This window comes from Musca autumnalis, unplaced genomic scaffold, assembly GCF_047663935.1.
Source record: "Musca autumnalis isolate F117 unplaced genomic scaffold, ASM4766393v1 scaffold_4, whole genome shotgun sequence".
Taxonomy (NCBI): Eukaryota; Metazoa; Arthropoda; class Insecta; order Diptera; family Muscidae; genus Musca; species Musca autumnalis.
The window spans coordinates 71,268,189-71,284,359 of NW_027411977.1; the positions used below are offsets into that span (position 1 = coordinate 71,268,189).

Sequence of the window (16,171 nt, forward strand, 5' to 3'; positions counted from 1 at the left end):
TTTCAGGCTATTTGCTCAGGAAGTATGGACTCGCCCCTGATGAAACTTATAACTTCGTATGGGGGCAGTGAATACAAGTTGCTACAACAAAAATCAAAGCGATTCGAGAGCAGGTCCTAAACTGAACTTTTCCGAAATTTTATGTGGGAGGTACCCGAAGCTGTGGACTGATTGAGTCCATATTAGAACCTTACCTAAGTCTTGTAGGAATTTCACGATATGCAAAGAATGGACCAAATCGGTTACTCCCTTTAAGAGTTATCGTGCGCACAAATTTTCCGAACATTTCCGATATACATAACCCATCTTCGAACTTAAACTAAGTTTGGACAAAATATTACGAAAGCCAAATTTTGCACTCGAGCCAAAATCAACTCCAAATTGCCTGAAACACATTTCGTCCAAACATACTTGGGGTCTAAAACCATAATTTCGATGAGGCACATTTTGCCCGTATGAAAGTTAGCATAAATGCTGAGGGTATAATGAATGACTTAAGCGTCGAGACCTATACTGTGTTTTCTGCGTCGACGGTGAGTGTTGAACTAACTACTCTCGAAATTAAAGTTGGAGACACACACGCTCGGTGCCATCATACTCATTACATAGTAATGAGTGATTATCGATCTATTCAAAAGGTCCTCTGAAGTCCCATGACTTGTGGCACAGTAAACTGCAAACAGGGCAAAAGAAAAATTCATTTATCCCTGTTTAAATCCAATTAATCATTTGTCAGGTAAATACTGGAAATATGCCTTTAAATCTCTCTATACACAAAGTTTGTCAGGCACAATAACAACAAAAACGATTACTCTAAACACACACAAATTGAAATCAATATATCCAATAAAAATAAAGCCCCCAAGAGACATTGATTCCTCTGTGTGAAAAAAAGAAAACATTTAAGCAAAAAAAAAATCCGCAACAAGACAACAAAGCCGATTTATAGATTGTTTTCATTTCATTTAAAAATTCATTCACACAACTTCTCGAACAAATATTTCGTAGAAATGGAAAACCAATCATGAACCTTCTCCTCCTGCTTCTCCACCACAACCAATATGCATATTTCAAACAGCAGTCAAGCCAGGCGCAGCAAACAATAAAGTTGGTCTGGATTGATTGTGTGTGGTTGGGTTGAATGGCGGCGGCGTGGCAAAGGGAGACATTTGAACAAGTCAGTTTGCTATTCATTAGCCGCAGGCAGCCCCGCCTCCCCCCTTTAGTGTATAACAATGTTCTGAGAGGGCACAGTGTTGAATGAACATTTTGCTTGCTGCTGATGTTCTGTTAAATGGTACAGATTTTGAGAAAACATCGACTTAGTTTACGTACTTAAGTGTTACCAATTCTCATAACACGATTAAATGTAGAAAACCATAAGCAAAAGTGAGACAATTATAAGCTGAGGGTGTTACATTTTTGAAAATATTTACATGGATTTTATTTAAATTTTTTTGTAAATATTTAAAACGTGTATGGGAGGCACACAGTGGTGCAATTTTTAGTTGGCTTGCGCATGGTTCTATTCCCAGGCTAGACATATAAAAAATGTTGCAACGGTGGGAAAACCCCCACTGCCTTGTAAAATATCTCTAAAAAAGTTGTTCGCCGTTCGGACCCCATAATAACAATTTAAAAAGAATCAGCAGGCTTTGTCGACAGCTAAGCTAAAATAAACACAGCCTATGGAGTTTAGAACTTATAGCCCGTTTCTCTAAGACGATTTGAATCCAAATTCGTTCGAATTACTATCAAACTCCTGTTGTTCTAGGAAACGTTTGTTCCCTATTCAAAAATATCTTTTTGAATAGATGATGATATTTAAATTTCAAGCCGTTTTATAAAAAAACTAGTAAACAAGAGATATACCCTCAACAAAAATCAAAGTGATACGATAACAGGTCTTAAAGTGAACTTATCCGAAATTTTGAGTGGGAGGTACCGGATGAAGTGGACAAATATAGTCCATATTTAAACCTGATATATATACATCTGGTAGATATATTAGGATGTGTAAAGTATGGACCAAATCGGTTACTCCCTTCAATAGTTATCGTACGCACAAATTTTCCGAACATTTTTGAACTTTTGTGGGGGAGGTACCTGAAGGAGTGGACCGATATGGCTTATCTTCGAACTTACTTTATGTTTGGACAAAATATTACTAAGGCCAAATTTTGGAGCGAATCGGCAGATCCGTTCGAGAGTTATCTTGCACTCCAACCACCTCACACGGTGTCATAGGGGTTTTGTGCAACTTTCAGGCTATTTTCTCAGGAAGTATGGACTTGCTCCTGATGAAACTTGTTGCTAACACAAAGATCGAAGCGATTCGAGAGCTGGTCCTAAACTGAACTTATCCGACATTTTGTGTGGGAGGTACCGGAAGGAGTGGACCGATTGAGTATATATTGGAACTTCATCTAAGTCTGGTAGACATTTTACGATTTGCAAAGTATGGACCAAATCGGTTACTTCCTTCAAGAGTTATTATATCCTCAGCCTTTAGGCTAAAGAGGGTATTTACACTTTGATACGACCAAAAATGTGCCTCATCGAAATAATGGTTTTAGACCCCAAGTATGTTTGTACGATTTCCGTTTCAGACAATTTTGAGTAGATCTAGCAATGTCCGTCCGTCTGTCTGTCTGGCTGGCTGGCTGGTGCGCACGATAACTCTCGAACGGATCAATCGATTCGGTTCAAATTTTGGGTATCGAAATATTTTGTCCAGAGTAACCGAAGGGTCCACTCCTTCAGGTACCTCCCACACAAAATTTGAAATATGTGCAGTTTAGTGACATCTCACGAATCGTTATGAAATTTTTTGTAACAGGATGTTCGAGCGGCCCCCGTTACGTCATTGCAATTTTTTTCGAGGGCAAGTCCATAGATTCCGAGATAATGTCGCGTAACCTCAAAAAACGCTGCACTATGTCGCGAGATCAAATAAACGGTGGCCAAATATAAAAGGAGTTGGCGTTGTCAGATGTATTTTGGTATAAATACTAATAGTTCACTAACAATGTCGAGAGCAAAAAAATTGGGAAGGTCGGTCAACGTTTTGGGATAGTCCCCATGCAATGGTACTTCTAAATGTTTCGGTATTTTGAATATTTTAGCTAAACTTATCTACCAAATTGGTTGAATTTTGAGATGCGGGGTTTCCACTTTACAAAACACTTTTCCGATAAAAATTATGGACATAGGTCCACGTTTTGATATAGACCCCATATAACGGTACCTACCGATTTTCGGAATTTTGAAGATTTTACATATGTTTCACGCCCAAATCTTGCATTGAGGGTTCCCAATGGACCAAAAAAACTTTTCTGATAAAAATTATGTACATAGGTCCACGTTTTGATAAAGCTCCAATAGAACGGTATCGCCCGATTTTCGGTATTTTCAAGGTTTTAGCCACATTAAACAACCAATGTAGCTGATATTTGGTATTTAGTCTTCGCCAGATTAATTTCGAAGGTAAGGTAGATTAATTCGAAGGTAAGCCATATCGGTCCACTCCTTCAGGTACCTCCCCCACAAAAGTTCAAAAATGTTCGGAAAAATTGTGCGCACGATAACTCCTAAAGGGAGTGATCGATGTAATCCTAACTTTGCACATCCTAATATATCTACCAGATATAGATCAGGTTCGAATATGGACAATATTTGTCTACTTCTTCTAGTACCTCTCACACAAAATTTCGGATAAGTTCACTTTAAGACCTGCTCTCGAATCACTTTGATTTTTGTTGAAGCGATTTGCATTCGCTACCTCCATTACAACGGTAAAAGTTTTTTCAGGGGCAAGTCCATATTTCTTGGGAAAACAGCCCGGTCGGAGAGGACGATAACTCTCGAACTGTTCAACCGATTTGGTCCAACATTTGGTCTTCGTCATATTATCTCCAAACTTAGTTTCATGGGCCATACAGGTCCACAACTTTCGGTACTTCTCCCCAATATTTAAAAAGGTCACTAAAATGCTTTGGATCTCCTAATATTTTAGTTTAGTCTAAAATGGCCCATATCGGTCCTCCCTAAGGGTACCTGCCCTACAAAAGTTCAACATTTGTGTCTTAGTGCAGTTAATTCCTAATCCACATTTTTGTCGGCAAGTTCAAAAGTCCAAAAGGGCCACAAAATTCTAAAGAGACCTTAAATACATTCGATCTGTCCGGAGGTGAAAGTTTCGCTTCACATTGGCTGAGGGTATCGTTCTGTCGGCAAAGCCGACTGACACTTTTTTACTTGTTTTTTTTTTTTTTTTTTTTTTTTTTTTTTTTGATTTTTCTCATCTACGAACATTGTAGTTTCAGAATAAGCAAAAACTTCCCAGGTGTAAGCACCTTCCATTTAAATTTGATTCAAGAGCACCGTACTGAGGGTGTTAAATTTTTTTAAAACATTTGCATGGATTTTATTTAACATTTTTTGTAAATATTTAAAACGTGTATGGGAGGCACACCGTGGTGCAACCCCCACAACCTTGTAAACCTCTCTACAAAAGTTGTTCGCCGTTCGGACCCATAACAACAATTTAAAACCAGTAAGGAAAGGATCAAAGTCGGGCGGGTCCGACTATATGATACCCTACACCACTGTGAATATGTAAAATATAAATCGGAGCTATATCCAAATCTGAACCGATTTCGATATAATTTGGCACATTTATTTCTAGACCGAATTCCGTCACACATTCCAAATTTCATCGAAATCGGAAATATATAGCGTATTTGGTACAGAAAATACGTGAAATCGTCCGAAAATATATATGGGAGCTATATCCAAATCTGAACCGATTTCGATATAATTTGTGATATTTATTTTTAGACCGAATTCAGTCGCACACCGCATATTTCATCAAAATTGGGCCTATATTGCGTGTTTGGTGCAGCAAATACGTCAAATCAGACGAAAATATATATGGAAGCTATATCAAAATCTGAACCGATTTCGATGTAATTTGGCACATCTATTTTCAGAGCGAATTCAGTCACATATTTCACATTTCATCAAAATCGGACGTATATAGCGTGTATTGTGCAGCAAATACGTCAAATCGGCCGAAAATATATATGAGAGCTATATCCAAATATGAACCGATTTTCACCAAAAGAAATAGCGTTCTTCCTATGCCTAAAAAAAAATATATTCCCCAGACGGACGGACATGCATAAATCGACTCAGAAAGTGAATATATGTATATCCCCAAAAGGAACTATGGGTCTATTTCGTTTCCTTTTGCATGTTACATACAAATGCACAAAGACATAATACCTCTTACCACAGTGTCCTTTAGGGTATAAAAAGAAACGATAAAATGAGATTGAAACTTCAACCAAAACAAAACAAACAAAAACAGCGGATGGCATGCGCAGGGGAATTTGAAATAAATTCCAACAACACTCACTCATAGGCAACTGTGGTGATGTTTATTTTTTTCAACTTACAGAACTCAATGAGTTCTTAGCTGATACGTGCTGATAGTTGTTTGCAAATATTTTTGTTCTGATGTTTTTTGGGAAAGCCGAAAAGTGAGTGAAATTCTTAGGCTTAAATTTCCTTTAGCGGCACCTAAGAAAAAATTTTCACCACAGGTAGCGCTTTTATTTCTGATTCCAACGATGTATAATTTTTGTCCCGGAAACGTATTCTTTTCCCATACCCGAGATTTGCAACTGTCCATCCCTGGCCGAAGGCCGGCTACTTAGGGAAAAATTTTATTTACCTGTCCATAGAATAACTTTCGAGGCCTTTATCTCGGGGAGTATACATTTCCTGGACAAATGCTATACACCGTTGAAATCAGGGCCAAAAGAACTACATGTGATGAGAATGCCGAATTTTTGCGCCAGGTGCCGCTAAAGGAAATTTGTTCCAATTCTTATGTATTTGAGAATACTAGACACTTAAAGAGTTCGGTTTTTTCGCTAAAAAAAGGCATCATTTCAAAATGCTGAAAAGCGAATTGGTAATTCGCTTCGCCGGGATAAAATCATGATATTGGTAGCGATCAGTTAAATTTTGCAACACTGTCAGTTCGTTTCAAAAAACATTACTCTCTGTAACAGAAAGTAATGATGAAGTTTAAGCCATTGGGGTAATACTCCAGACTTAAAAACAATCAAATGAGATTGAAACTTCAATACAAAAAAAAAAAAAAAAAAAACAAATAAATAATTAGAATTCTTAAATTACAATTGAAATTATTCGAAATTCAATTGGAATTCTAAAATTACAAGTGAAATGTTTCGAATTGCAACTGAAATTCTTCTTCTTCGAATTACATTTGAAAAGTCATTATCTCAGGAAGTATGTACTTACTCCGGAAAAAATGTACCGTTGTAATTGGGAAACAACCTTCTGCAAAAAAATTCAAATAGATCTGAGACAAATCCTCAAACTGCACTTTTGCCAAATTTTGTGCGGGAGGTACCCAAGAACAGGATCGATATACTGCCTATTTCAACCTGATACATGACTGAATGAAATAATACCAGTGTTCGAAAATAAACACTATGGTATTGTACCGTACCGTTCTGTACCGTACCAAGGTGGATAGGTACACTACGATAGTGTACCGCTCCGGAACACAAACACTAACAAATATTTTAGTGATACTGTACCGGAACACAACGATAATCGTAGTGTACCGCATGCCGGAGCACTAAAAATCGTAGTGCTCCGACTGCGGAGGACTAAAAATCGTAGTGTTCCGACTGCGGAGCACTAAAAATGTTAGTGTTCCGACTGCCGGAGCACTAAAAATCGTAGTGCTCCGACTGCGGAGCACTAAAAATTTTAGTGTTCCGACTGTGGAGCACTAAAAATTTTAGAGTACCGACTGCCGGATCACTAAAAATCGTAGTGCACCACATGTTGGAACACTAAAAAATAACAAAGGAATTATGTTTTCTTTGGAAAATGAAATATTTGGTTAAATTTGATTAATTGAGATAAAATGTTACATCCATGTTTGTTTGGTTTTGTTATTGGACAATGGAGCACTAAAATTCGTAGTGTTCGACTGCAGAACATTAAACATCGTAGTGTTCCGACTGTCGGAACACTAAAAATCGTAGCGTACCACGAGCCGAAACGCTAAAAATAACGTTAAGGTAATCGTCTGTTTATTATGATTTATGAGGGAAATTAAATATTTTATGTTTTTAGGATAAATAAATAAATATTATTAAATAAAAATTAGAAGTAAATGTGTAAAATATATGATTTGATTTTTGGACAATGGAGCACTAAATCGTAGTATTCGACTGTGGAGCACTAAAAATCGTAGTGTTCGGTTGTGGACCACTAAAAATCGTAGTGTTCCTACTGCCGGATCACTAAAAATCGTAGTGTGAGGACTTTCGATTTTTAGAGATCCGGCAGTCGGAACACTAAAATTTTTAGTGACCCGGCAGTCGGAACACTACGGTTTTTAGTGAACACTACGATTTTTAGTACTGCGTAGCCGAACACTACGATTTTTATTGTTGCATTGTTGCGATTTTTAGAGATCCGGCAGTCGGAACACTACGATTTTTAGTGATCTGTCAGTGGGAACACTACGATTTTTAGTGGTCCACAACCGAACACTACTATTTTTAGTGCTCCGCAGCCGAACACTACGATTTTTATTGATCCATTGTCCAAAAATCAAATCAGGCGTTTTTCACGCGTTCTATTAGATTTTATTTTTTAATTTGTATTTATTAAAAAAAAAATTATAAAATATTTAATTTTCCTCACAAACCATAATAAACTCATGTATCCACAGTTAGAACACTACAATTTGTAGCGCGCCATTGTACAACAACCGAATCAATGTTTTTCATATTTTCTACTTAAGTTCCCAACGTTATTAATTAATATGTATACATACATGGATTTAAGAGGTGTATCTGAGTTTTTATGTCTTAGTTTGTACTTATCACCAAAATTATAAATATTTATTTTTCCTTGCAAATCATAATAAACTCGTATATTGTACATTATCATTACGTTATTTTTTAGTGTTTCGACATGTGGTACACAACGAGTTTTTAGTGCTCCGACTGCGGAACACTACGATTTTTAGTGCTCCGACTGCGGAGCACTACGATTTTTAGTGTTCCGGCTGCGGAGCACTACGATTTTTAGTGCTCCGACTGCGGAGCACTAAGATTTTTAGTGTTCCGACTGCGGTACCCAACGTTTTTAGTGTACCAAAATGTGGTACACTACGTTTATCGTTGTGCTCCGGAACAGTATCACTAAAATATTTTTTAGTGTTTGTGTTCCGGAACACTAACGCTAAAAATATTTTAGTGATACTGTACTCGGAGCGGTACACTATGTTAGTGTACTGTTTATTTTCGAACTCTGAATAATACTATGTGCAAAGTTTGAACCAATCAGAAACTCCATGCTGGAGTTATCTTGTGAATTTTCCAGTTTAGTTGGTCAGGGTTTCTTAAAATTTTTAGCTTATTATCTCAGGAATTATGGACTTGCCCAAGAAAAAAAATTATAGTCGAAAAGGGTACCACACCTTACGAAAAAAAATTTCAGAACGATTTTGTTTGGGAGGTTCCCGAAGGAGTGGACCGATATAGTCCATAGTCAAACCCGATCTATATCTGGAATGAATAATACTATGTGCAAAGTTTGGACCACGCCGATTGCTCCCATCGAGAATTATCGTTCACACTATTTTACAGAAAATTTTTGAAATTGTTTTTGGGAGTGGTACCCGAAGGAGTAGACCAATATGTCCTATCTACGAACTTATACTAAGTTTGGACAAAATATTACGAAGTGCAAAATTTGGTTCGAACCGGTTGATTCATTCGAGAGTTACCATGCGCACCAGACAGACGGACATGACTAAATCGACTCAAAATTTTCTGAAACGGGATTGGTAAGTCGACATTCGAATAATCGATTAATCGTTTTTTTGCACTCAAAAGTCTAAAAGTCATAGTCGGCTTTTGACTAGAGGGAAAATCGCATAACCGATTATCTTGTGATAGATTTTGGTTTTGCAGTTTTCTGATAGCTACAAAATCATATGCACCAAATGTTCCAAAGAAAACTCGAAAACCGACGAATCATCGATTATAGTCGATTTTCTGCGGTCATCATATGTGCAAATATTCCAAACAAAACTCGAAAAATCGACGAATAATCGATTATAGTCGATATTCTGCTGTTATCAAAAAGTCGAAAGTCGACTTTAATGACAACTGAAATAATCGCCAGACCGAAAAAACGCATTTTTAGTATTAGGCCAAAATTGGAAAATCGAAAAATCGATTCAAATTACAAATGGAAATATTCGAATTACAAATGAAATAATTCGAATTACAAATGAACAAATTTGAATTTCAATTAGAATTCTTAAATTACAAATGAAATAATTCGAAATTCAATTGGAATTCTCAAACTACAAGTGAAATGTTTCGAAATTCAAATGAAATAATCAAATTACAACTGAAATTTTTCGAATTACATGTCAAAATGGTGTAGAGTGTTAAAACTTTATACATATGTTTCCATAGTCAAAATTTTCTTTTTGAATAGATGATGATATTTAAATTTCAAGCCGTTTTATAAAAAAAGAGTAAGAAAGTATCAGTCAGCTGTGCCGACAGAGATATGCCCTCAGCCTCGGACCTAAATAAATGAAGTAAACACAATACTCCTGATGTCTATAGGGGTTTTTTGGGCAAATTTCTCAGGAAGTATGTACTTGCCCCGATAAAAATGAAACTCTTTCCAAACTTTGTGTGTGACAGGTACCAGAAAGGGTGATCCGATGTGGTCAATATTCGAACATAATCCGAGTCTGTTAGAAATAATACGATGTACAACGTTTGGACCAAATCGGTTCTCCTTTGAGGATTATCTTACGTGCTAACTAGTTTACTTGGTGCCGGCAGGCTTTTTGGAACTTTTGGGCCATTATCTATTTATCGTGCGGGATGAGGTACCGGAAGGGGTGGACCGATATGGACCTTCTTAGAACTTAAACTAATTTTGGACAAAATATTACGATACTTAAAGTTTGATCCGGCCGAGTCAGACAGACGGACGGACATTGTTAATCGGCTCTAAATTGTCTGAAACGGATTTCGTCCAAACACACTTGTGGTCTATAACGATTATTTCGATGAGAAAAATTTTTGGTCGTATCCTAAAGGCTGAGGGATAAAAATATTCCTTTAATGAGAGTTACTGCTTTTATGTCAAAATATTCCTCTTATTGTTGTCAGTAATATTGCAGATGACACTATATAACTAAAATGGAAGTATTCCAGGAAATCTTAACTGAAATATTTCTTAACTGCCCCCTGAAAGATTTTCATGCAATAAAACCATATTTAGAGCATAAGAAAGAAAATCTCAAGGCGGAGAAGCTAATTACGTGACCAGCAGATTGTTACATTATTCGTTTGTTCCATGTAACCACTGTATACGTTTTTTTTTTTACCTTGAAAAATATTCAGATTTTTGTTCCTTTTTTTGTGATAAATACTTTCCGTCTCTTTCACTTAGCCGACAAATCAATAAACATCGTTTTAATCGTGTAATACGAATGGTTCTGACACTAAATGCCAGTATTTTTTAATTAAAATAAAACCCAGAAAGAAAACACCGACAGACAGACATACGGACAGATGAATACAAACCATAAGAGACGTGTAGTTAGTCCACCAAACCGCACAAAATTAACGAAAAGGAAAATTATGCCCCCACAGACACAACACAATGCAGGGATGGAAAGTTAAGTGGTTAAAAAAACACTGAAAGTTTTGCAATGAAAAAATGAAAAGATTTTCAGTCAATGTTTACAAAAGAGAACTAGGTATATTAGTTACGTCCAGATTTACAAACAGCAATTTTCCTTACGGCAATTGTCAGTTTGATGGGAAGAGAAATAGAGATGAGGCATAAGGGAACCCTTTACTCTCAACACCTTCTATAACCTACAAATACGCAGTTGCTGCAAGAAAATTGTCACAATTTTCTTTTGTAAACCTTGACCTAAAATCTTTTTTTTTTAATCTACTTAAACTTATTTCAAGATCAAAAATCCCCTTAATCTATTCCATCACATTTTCCCATCCCTGCTGTAAAGAGGGGTGCCAGAGTAAAAAAGCTACACAAACTGCAAACCTGGTAACCCAACCCGAATGAATTTCCCTGTTCACATCAACGTCGACGACAACGAAAAAAGACCCCAAAGAGGGTACGAGGCAAATTATGAATAAATTAATATAAATTAATTGAGCCAGCGAGCACTCACTTCTAAATTAACAGTAAAATGTTGTGTTGTGTGCGATAAAATAAAACAAATGGCAACAAAAAGTGACGACAGCGGACGGTGGACGGTAGCAGGGCGCACGGAGCGCCGCAACAACACCACCGTCATCACAGCGGCGGCACATGTCAAAACGACAAATTTCTCAGTTTTGCTACTGCCATGACATTTTAATGTTCTTTAATTTGTAGACGATGTGTTTCTTTTTTGTTCTTAATCTTCTTTGTTTAACTTATTTTTGTGTTTAAATGTCTTTTTTTCGTTAGTTCTTTAAATTCTTTGAATAGTCATTCATTTTTCAACGTTAGGGGATTGTGAGCGATTGTGCGAGGGGTTCTTTTCAACTAAGCAAGGCAGGCGGCCGGCCAAAAGCAGACTTTTATATATTTTTAATAAAATGTTGAAAAGAATAATTTACAACACTTCAAAGTAGGGGCATAAATTTATTTTTGAAATATTTTCAAGACAAAGCGTCGTTTGGCTTTGACATATTGTGTGTGTGCTACCGGATAAAAAGTTAAAGGCCGCGGGAAAATATTTTAATTTGATTTCTAATGATATGTGAATTGGACTTGTGAATATTTAGATAAAATGAGAAAATATTCCGCTTTTTTAATTCAAGCTCTAGGTGTAACAAAAAATTATTGCAACCAAATGAAACTAAAATTATAGGTAACCATTTGGGACCTACTTTTTTGCATTACCAGTAGGAAAAAAATAATGGGTTATTTCTTTAAAATTTTACCAGGCACAAATGCGTATTTTCCTAATTACTATGCATGGTAGAACAAATATAAGGTAAAGTAAATACTACAACAAATACAACTCAACAACAACCACATAGAAATTTTTGTTTGTAATGTTAGTTTTTGTTTGTAATGTTAGTGTCAAAGTTATATGTAAACAAAATAAGGATATGTCTATAAATTATTTGAATTTAAAAAACTAATAATGTTTTACATTTGATTGAATATTTTGGAAAACATGAATGAAAATTCGTTACATTTTCAATTTGAATGTTTCCACATCATTCCACTTAATTGATAATTTCTCGCAGAAAGTAGAATTCTTATAAAAATGTTTGAGGTTGCTGGAAATTCATTGAAAAAGGAGAAGCTAGTTCAATTTTTTTGTTTTTGAAATGAAAGAAGCACATGCTTATTAGGGTTTTTTTCAAATTTAGCACATTTCATATTTTATTGAGGTCGGACATGCATATATAACGTGTTTCGTGCACCAAATACCAAAAATCGGCCAAAAATATATATGGGAGCTATATTCAAATCAGAACCGATTTTGATATAATTTGGGACACTTATTTCTAGATCAAATTCCGTCACACATTTCAATTTTTATTGAAATCGGGCGAAAATATATACGGGAGCTATATCCAAATCGGAAACAATTTCGATAAAATTTGGCACTCTTATTACTAGACCAAATTCCATATTTCATTGAGATCGGACATATATAACGTTATTCGTGCACCAAATACCAAAAATCGTCCGAAAATTTATATGGGAGCTATATCCAAATCTGAACCGATTTTCACCAAAAGCAATAGCGTTCTTCATTAGGCTAAAAAATGATATTCCCCAATTTTCAGCCACATCGAATAATAAATGCGACCAGTATGTTGCGAACGGACGGACATAAATCGACTCAGAAAGTGATTCTATGTATATCCCTAGAAGGAACTATGGATCTATCTCCTTACCATAGGCATGTTACATACAATTGCACTAACACATAATACCCTTACCACAGGGTGGTGTACTGTAAACATGCAGTATGAAAAATTCATATTCGTACACCCCTCAAAAATGAATAAAATCCATATTAACAATTGATGGAAATTGCTATAACGAAAAAAGTTCTGAAAATAACAAAACTAATTTTGAATTTATTCCGTCATTTAGGTATGAATGGCGTCTGTGGGTGTGTGGCAAAACTGTAGGTACTTGATGGAATGGATCAAAATGGTCCGTCTTGGAACTGGATCTAATTTGCGGATTCACTCCTTTGGAAGCTTGGACTTGACCACGAAAATGGTGCAAATATGCGACAATTGTACAATTTTGTGATGGAGGTACCAGAATATGTATAGTCCATCTTTGAAATTGATTAATGCTTGAAGAAACAAGTAAGAAAGTATCAGTTAACTGTGCCAACAGAGATATACCCAATCCCACGGCAGCGGATTATTTCGCTCAATTTCCAGTCTTAACTGGAGCCGTATACACAACATGCTGCCAAACAAGTACTTAAACTGCTCTCTTTCTAAACTTTGTATGGGAGGTACCAGAGAAAGTGGTCCGATGTATTTGTAATATTTTTATATACTATTTTGACATAATCCTTTTCTGTAAGAAATAATATGATGTACAACGTTTGGACCAAATCGGTTTCTCCATTTGAGGGTTCTCTTACTTATTATACAGTCTTGTTGTGCCGGCAGGTTTTTTGGAGCTCTTGGGCCATTATCTCAGGAAGTATGAACTTGTCCCCGAAAAAATTGGGCCCGCAAGAAGAATTTGTTGCAAAAAATACCAAAACAATCCGAGACGAGACTCACCCCACCCCATTGTCTATAATGGATTTCGTCCAAATATACTTGGGGTTTAAAACTATTATTTGATGAAGCACAATTTTGGTCGTATCAATGTGTATGTACCCTCTTTAACCTAAACACTGAGAGTATAAATATAACGATTTGCAAAGATTAGTCAATTCTCCCGTTTTAATTGGTCACCGTACGACTTTTTAAAGCTTTTAGACCATTATGTCATCAAGCTCGGATTTGCCCAAGAAGTCTCGCTAAAAACAAGTAATAGTTTCGACTGTCCTCGAACGGCACATAAAACCGTACTTAAATGGAAATTGATCTACTGTTAAAAAAATGCAAAGTTTCGGGCAACTCCGATACTCAATTCGCAGGTTATAGTGCTCACCAGTTATTTGTTATCACTGTTGGTGCCGGCAGTGTTTTGAGGAACTTTTGAATTACAGGAATTGTGACTTGCCCCAGAAAAACAAAATATGCCGTTGCATATATGCCGCGAGCACAACCCTAGCTTACGCTTTTGCGAAAAGGAGTACCTGGAGGAGTGGATCGATAGATATAGTTCCTATTCCAATCTAATCTATGTTTGTTTGAAAGAAATATTACAATGTGAAAATTGTTGACCAATTCGGTTAGTCACTTTTAAAAGGGACATGACAATGGTGATGGCTATAGACGGAGATAAAGAAGAATAAATTGCGTCAGGGGCTCAATTACGTAAGTTTAGAAGGAGCCAGGAGTGGCTGAATCACAAAAAGAAGGATGTTCCAAAGGAGATCTAAAACACTCTATCCACTACCTCAGAAGCGGCGAAGAGTATAACACTGCGAAACCATCGTCGAAGTAAAAGAGCAACATGCATTAAAATCAACCGAATAAACTACGTTATTTCAGATAATATGTCGTTGTAATCAGGACCACAAGCACTTAACATGGTAAGAATTTGAAAACGTTGCTCGAATAGACATTCAACTGCAGTCCAAATTTGTTATACGCTTAGCCTATAGGCTTAAGAGGATTTATACACTTTGATACGACCAAAAATGTGCCTCAGCTATATGAAGGCGTAGACCTATACAGAAAAAATTCTGCGGAAAAGTTTTATACCCCCAGCAAAGACTATATACCACACTTTAGCCATTTCGAAATAATATTGAGACCACAAACTTTCAAGAGGTAGCGTTCTATGGGGGCTATATGAAGGCGTGGACCTGTACCTAAAAAATCCCGGGGGAAATTTTTATACCCGCAGCGAAGACTAAACACCAAATTTAGCCATTTCGGAGGAATATTGAGGGCACAACCTTTAAAATACCGGAGGTATCGTTCTATGGGGGCTATATGAAGGCGTGGACATGTACCTAAAAAATCCCGGGGGAAAGTTGTATACCCCCAGCAAAGACTATATACCACACTTGAGCCATTTCGGAGGAATATTGAGGCAACAACCTTAAAAATACCGAAAATCGGGAGGTACCGTTAGCCATTTCGGAGAAATATTGAGGCCACAACCTTCAAAATATCGTAGGTATCGTTCTATGGGGGCTATATGAAGGCGTGGACCTATACCGAAAAAATTCCGGGGGAAGTTTTATACCCCCAGCAAAGACTAAATACCAAACGTTAACCATTTCGGAGGAATTTTGAGGCCACAACCTTCAAAATTACCGAAAATCGGGAGGTACCGTTAAACATTTCGGAGGAATATTGAGGCCACAACCTTCAAAATACCGTAGGTATCGTTCTATGGGGGCTATATGAAGGCGTGGACCTATACCGAAAAAATTCCGGGGGAAAGTTTTATACCCCCAGCAAAGACTAAATACCAAACGTTAGCCATTTCGGAGGAATTTTGAGGCCACAACCTTCAAAATTACCAAAAATCGAGAGGTACCGTTCTATGGAGGCTATATTAAGGCGTGGACCTGTACCAAAAAAATTCCGGGGGAAAGTTGTATACCCCCAGCAAAGACTAAATACCAAATGTTAGCCATTTCGGAGGAATATTGAGGCCACAACCTGCAAAATACCGAAAATCGGGACGTACCGTTCAATGGGGGCTATATGAAGGCGTGGACCTGTACCGAAAAAATTCCGGGGGAAAATTGTATACCCCCAGCAAAGACTAAATACCAAATGTTAGCCATTTCGGAGGAATATTTAGGCCACAACCTTCCAAATACCGAAAATTGGGAGGTACCGTTCTATTGGGGCTTTATGAAGGCATGGGCCTACAGCGATAAAATTCTGGGAGAAAGTTGTATACCCCCAGCGAAGACTAAATACCAAATTTTAGC

At 36.8% G+C, this 16,171-nt stretch overlaps 1 protein-coding gene across 40 annotated transcripts in view; it reads right to left on the bottom strand.

Moving 5' to 3' along the window:
* The window catches only part of Gug (arginine-glutamic acid dipeptide repeats grunge), a 143,079-nt gene that overhangs the window by 60,801 nt on the left and 66,107 nt on the right, over nt 1–16,171 (bottom strand). For 2 of the 40 annotated variants that reach the window (XR_012412760.1, XR_012412749.1), the window contains exon 1: nt 10,481–15,794. The exons of the other annotated variants lie outside the window; for them this stretch is intronic. The gene's annotated coding sequence lies outside the window, so the exon portion shown is untranslated. Of the gene's footprint in view, nt 1–10,480; nt 15,795–16,171 lie in introns of those variants that run through there. 40 annotated transcript variants of the gene reach the window in all.